This window comes from Trachypithecus francoisi, unplaced genomic scaffold (assembly GCF_009764315.1).
Source record: "Trachypithecus francoisi isolate TF-2019V2 unplaced genomic scaffold, Tfra_2.0 Lachesis_group0, whole genome shotgun sequence".
Classification (NCBI taxonomy): domain Eukaryota; kingdom Metazoa; phylum Chordata; class Mammalia; order Primates; family Cercopithecidae; genus Trachypithecus; species Trachypithecus francoisi.
Window position 1 is genome coordinate 69,334,747 of NW_022681453.1, and position 6,100 is coordinate 69,340,846.

The window sequence follows — 6,100 nt, forward strand, 5'->3', positions numbered from 1 at the left end:
ACTTTTACAAACTTAGTTTATTAGGTTTTCTTAAACATCTTAAAGTAGATTTATAAATTTAATATATTCTATTTTCCTTTTTCTTTAAACACTTCAACAATATTTCAGTTATCTATTGCTGTGTAATATCAATCCCTAAAATAGTGACTTAAAATAGTCCTAATAATTTGTTGTGCCCATGAGTGTGGGACCTGACTGGGCTCAGCTAGGCGATTCTCACTCAGGGTTTCTCATGTTGTTTCAGTCAGATAGTGGCTCAGTCTAGAATCATCCCAAAGGCTTCTTCACTCACCTGTCTGGGAAGACTCAAACAGCTGAGGGCTGAGACAGCTGGGAATCCTTGGGCATCTCTCCCTCTCAATAGCTTTTTCGTTTTTGTTGCTGTGTGCTCTTTGTATCACTATTTATTTATCCAATCTACAATTGATGGGCATTTGGATAGTTTCCAGCTTGGGGCAATTACAAATAGTGCTGCTATGAACATTCTTGTACATGTCTTTCGGTATACATATGTATACATATCTTGGATATATACCTAGGAATGGAATTACTCAAGCATTGGGTAACCCTAGAGGGCTGCTGTGGAGAGTAACCAAAGCAATAAATAAACAACAAAAAAGTACACTGGGCCAGGTGCAGTGGCTCACGCCTATAGTCCCAGTACTTTGGGAGACCGAGGCAGGTGGCTCACTTGAGGTCAGGAGTTTAAGACCAGCCTGACCAACACGGTGAAACCCCATCTGTACTAAAAAATACAAAAGGTAGCTGGGCGCCGTGGCAGTCACCTATAATCCCAATTACTTGGGGGGCTGAGGCAGGAGAATTGCTTGAATAAGCTGAGAGGCAGAGGTTGCAGTGAGCCAAGATTTGCGCCATTGCACTCCAGCCGGGGCAACAGAGCAAGACTCCATTTCAAAAAAAAAGTACACTGTACACTGTAAATTGAGATTCAACATAACCTGGATGTGGTGCCACTGCCCAGCCTGGAGGATCACCAAGGCAGGGCTGTCATTACACACCTATGGCATATAGCAGTGGTTTCTCAAGATGAGGACCTCTTTAATCCCTTTTGCCTGCCAAAGAATCAGACCTTACATTGTCGAAGTTGTGCTTTTATTATCTAATGGTGTTTGTAAGGCAAAAGACATTTGGATTTCAGTAGGATTTTTAGATAAATTTACAGACAAAAATTCACCACAACAGTCTCTTTATATATTTGAAAAATAGCATTACATATATGTGTAAAGCAAAAACCCATGAGAGACCCTGGGGAGAAGAGTTGCCTGGAGGGGGAAACTAAGTCCATCTCCAATGTTCAGTACCTCTTCTCTTTCTGTTTTTCTTTTTTGAGACGGAGTCTCGCTCTGTCGCTCAGGCTGGAGTGCAGTGGCACAATCTTGGCTCACTGCAAGCTCTACCCGCTGGGTTCACGCCATTCTCCTGCCTCAGCCTCCTGAGTAGCTGGGACTACAGGCACCCGCCACCACATCTGGCTAATTTTTTGTATTTTTTAGTAGAGATGGGATTTCACAGTGTTAGCTAGGATGGTCTTAATCTCCTGACCTCGTGATCTGCCCACCTCGGCCTTCCAAAGTGCTGGGATTACAGGCGTGAGCCACCGTGCCCAGCCGCACCTCTTCTCTTTCTATTTTTGACACCCTGGTTTCCTGTAGACACCCACACAAATCTTGAGGTAGAAGTGAAAACAATACCGTCAGCAGTTTTACGTCTGTCTTTGTCATTGAATTCATGCACTGACATGTGCCTCCTCAGAAATTTATCTGGTGATTATACTTTATTTCACTGTGGTTCACTTCTGTGATACCATCCTTCCTGAAAGTGTCTTTACCCAGCACATGATCACCAACTGCCACATGATTGCGTCACTGCCACAGGGGAGCCCAGGACACAGCACACAAATCAGATTAGTCCAGCCTGTAAACTGAGCCTTTGCTTAATAGCTTGGAATTGCCGTCCACCCCTCAGCCCTCAGGCTTGAAATCCTATTCACCCCTCAAACCTAATACACATGTCTTCTCCCTATGCACACTCTCTTGGCCTTCACCTCGCCCTCAGCATTGACCAATCCCCTTCAGGACTCGCAGATTCCTCTGGGACCACCCCCCTCAGCTCTCATCCCTCGCTAGGCACTTGAGGGCTGGGGAAGTCTTACTTATTTGCTGTGGCCCCAGCACCTCACACAGGGCCACTTGTGTGACATTTAGTTGGTAATTCTTAAATGTTGGTTAAACTCAGCTGTTAACCGCTAGCAGGACAATTCACGTGCGCATTTCGGCAAGGGTAAGGTTAACACTTGGGGTTTTAAAGATTTCTAGTTCCACTTTCCAGTTTTCTTTTCTTCTCTCCCTATTCAAACCAGCAGGAAAAGAGAGTAGTAGTTCAGGGGTTGGTGCCAAAATCCAGAGCCTTATCAGGGGGAATACACAACAAGGGACAGATCTCAGATGCATTTTAAGATATTGAGAGACAGAGTCTGAGTATAAATTGGGGGGAAGGAGGCAAACAACTTTAAAAAAAATTTTTTTTAGCACTGTGATGTTCTGAGTCAAAGATGACTCAGGCTTCAAGCCTGGATGATTGGATCGTGGTGGCAGCTATTACCATAAAAATAGGAGGAATAACTAGGGAAGATGTCGATTTCCTTTTGGATGGATTGAGTTTTGACTCTTGTCAGGACACTAAGTGGACACAGAAATGCAAACAGTTGTTTTCATAGATGAGGGTGAATGCTAAGGATCAGAGAGGATTCCAAGGCCTTCTTAGGGCCTAGGAAGACTCAGGCACTGGATACTCTCATCACCCCCATGTTCTTCTTAAGGGTACAAAACCTACCTCCTCTGAGATGGTGGGGCAGCGGGGAGTTGTGATGGTCATCCCAGGGCTTGGGGTGTGCCCAAGAGTGAGATCAGATATGTGTTTGTGGCTGTGGGGATCAGCATATGTCACTTTCAGAATGTCAGACTTGGGACCACTCAACCAGGAGATCAAGGGCTGGCTGAGAATTCAGCAATTACAGAAGATTTATGTTTCAATGTAATATCCTTTTTCCTACAGAGATTTAAAACTTTTAAAATATAATACTGACACATACAATTTTAAAACAAGATGAATACGTGAAGGCTATTCCTGACACTTAGGAAAAGACATTAAGCCCTCCTTTAAAGTTAAGCCTCTCTGTGCCTGACTTTCTCTCCCTGCCTTTGTCTATGCCACTAAGATTACTGCCTTTAATTCAATTCACGGAGCTTTTATTGTATGCTTACAATGAATTACAGTGTTTTGGGGACACAGTGAAAGAGAAAACATAGCCCCTGCTTTTAAAGACCTTACAATCTCATCATAGAGGCCTGACATACATGCAGTAAGCTATTAACCACCATTGCAAGGCAGCATAGTTACTGACTGATAGAACATATGGGTGACCAGGTTCCCTGGGGAAGATAGAAATGGAAGTGGACCCTGAATTATTGGTAGGATATAAAAGTGGGGGGGTGGGAAGGAGAAGGAGCAAAAAGACATGGAGATGACATTGACCATAGTATGTTTTAGGGGAATACTGGCTTCAGCACACTGGGGAAAATGGCAGATAATTTTAGTTAGGCAGAGTAGGGCCAGACTGAAGAACCCTATTTAGCTAATACATCTTGGTTGCAAGTGCTAGAAACCAACGTGAACAGCCTAAACTGTATAAAAACATGGTGGTTAGAGCTCAGATTCTGAAGTCAGATGGCCTTGGTGTGAATCCTGATTTTATCCACTGCTAACTATATTGGACAAGTTACTTAATTTCCTTGTCCCTGTTTCCTCATATGTAAAATGAAGTAATACGTGGATTTATCGGGAATATCAAATAAGATAATTTGTGTAAGCTAACTGGAACTTTACCTGGCATATACTAACTGCTCAGGAAGTTTTATCTTTTTTGTTGATAATGTTGACGATGTTGATAATTATGATGATGAAGCAAAGGAGAACTTATAAGGACACGGGGGTGCCTTATAGAATTCAAAGGCAGAAATGCCTCTAGATTTTAATATGGGACTAGATCAGAAAGCCATCAGGGAAAGCAGAAAGCCGGCAGGGACCCAGTCACCATCTTCTGTTTCTGTTTCTGTTTCTGTTTCTCTTAGGTGAACTGCAACATGTTTCTGTTTTCCAACAGAGCAGTCTTTCCTGTTTCTCTGTTCTCACAGTGGAATATGTTTGCTCTCAGCTCCTGAGTTGTTCATGTGGAACAATTCCAACTACCAGAAAACAAGTATGGCAGCCTCTTAGTCATAATTTCAGACTTTCAGGAAGGAAATCTACCTTGTCCAGATTCAGTCACGTGTCTACTTCTGGTCCACTCAGCTGGGCCTGAGGACAGGGTTATGCAGTACAATTGGGGCTGCCCATCTTCTAGATGGAGATCAGTTCTTAGAGAAAGGAATGACTCTTAAGTTCAAAAGACACTCAAGCTCTTTCCCTTCGGTGCGCCACTGAAGATTCTGGTGTCACCATGGGCCGCTGCCCCATTGGTGTTACCATTATTGTAAGAACAACCCAAAGCCTCTCTTCTGGCGAGGTGTTTCTGATGCCAAGATTCCCATCTTTGACCTGGGGCAGAAGTGGGCAAAAGTGGTTGAGTTTCTGCTCTGTGGCCACATGGTGTCAGATGACTGGAGCCCTGGAGGCTGCCCGAATTTGTGCCAATAAGTACATGATAAAAAGTTGTGGCAAAGATGGCTTTCACATCTGAGTGCAGCTCCACCCCTTCCACGTTATGCGCATCAACAAGACGTTGTCCTGTGCTGGGCTGACAGGCTCCAAACAGGTATATGAGGTACCTCTGAAAAGCCCCAGGGCACTGTGGCCAGGGTTCACACTGGTCAAGTCATCATGTCAATCAGCACCAAGCTGCAGAACAAGGAGTATGCGATTGAGGCCCTGCGCAGGGCCAAGGCCGAGTTCCCTGGCCACCAGAAGATCCACATCTCAAAGAGGTGGGGCATTACCAAGTTCAATGTGGATGAATGCGAAGACATGGTGGCTGAGAAACAGCTCATTTCAGATGACTGCGGGGTCAAGTACATCCCCAATCGTGGCCCTCTGGACAAGTGGTGGGCCCTGAACTCATGAGAGCTTCCACTATGCTGCCCCTCCTAATGCCCAACAATAAATCTTACTTTCTGTCCACTTGAAAAAAAAAAAAAAAGACACCTCAAACTGACTAGGTATCTACTACAGCAGTGGTCCCCAACCATTTTGGCACCAGGGACTGGTTTTGTGGAAGTCAGTTTTTCCACAGACCAGTGCAGTGCGGGGACGGTGGGGAAGGGGATGGTTTCAGGATGAAACTGTTCCACCTCAGATCATCAGGCAGTAGTTAGGTTCTCATAAGGAAAGCACAATCTGGATCCCTTGCATGAGCAGTTCACAGTAGGGTTCACTCTCCTAGAATCCAGTGCCACAGCTGACCTGACAGGAGATGGAGCTCCCGTGGTAATGTTTACTCACCCAGGGGTTGAGGACTCCTGTACTAGAGCACTCTAGCCTTCTGACCTTAGGAACATGATTTTTAAGACAATGTTATTCATTTAGGAATTCCAATGTCTGGTAAACGACCACTGAGGTCTCAGGATCTGAGTGGGAAAATGAGTATATTCTATACTTCAGGCTCTATTGAGGATAATGTTAAGGAAAATTGCATTCCAAATTTGTCTCTGAAATAGATCTTTGTGGTCCAAGAGTGAAGATAAGTTATGCATATGTAGCAGAATATCTTTTTGATATAGTAACCAATGTAAATTTTTCCAAGAATTGCCTGTGATCCTATGACGCTATCCTTTTTGGGCAATAGATCATGAAAGATCTGGTGCCTCAAGGAAGACTGACAGAGCAGAAGAAAAAACAAAAGGGTCAAGGCAGATTTGTGGCTTTAGCTGTTTTTCAAAATGATGTAGAATAATATCTAATTGAGAAAGACAATAAAGATTAGAGTGGCAATTATCACACTAGAGAATAGAAAACCAAAGTTGATTCCTTGAGAAGATCAATGAAATTGTTAAATCTTTGTCTAGACTTACCAAGAGAAAAAGAG

General features: G+C 43.8%; 1 pseudogene; it reads left to right on the top strand.

Annotated features, from left to right (window-relative positions):
* The first annotated feature begins 2,974 nt into the window (after positions 1-2,974).
* LOC117078261 lies at positions 2,975-5,139 on the top strand (annotated as a pseudogene).
* The last annotated feature ends 961 nt before the right edge of the window (positions 5,140-6,100 follow it).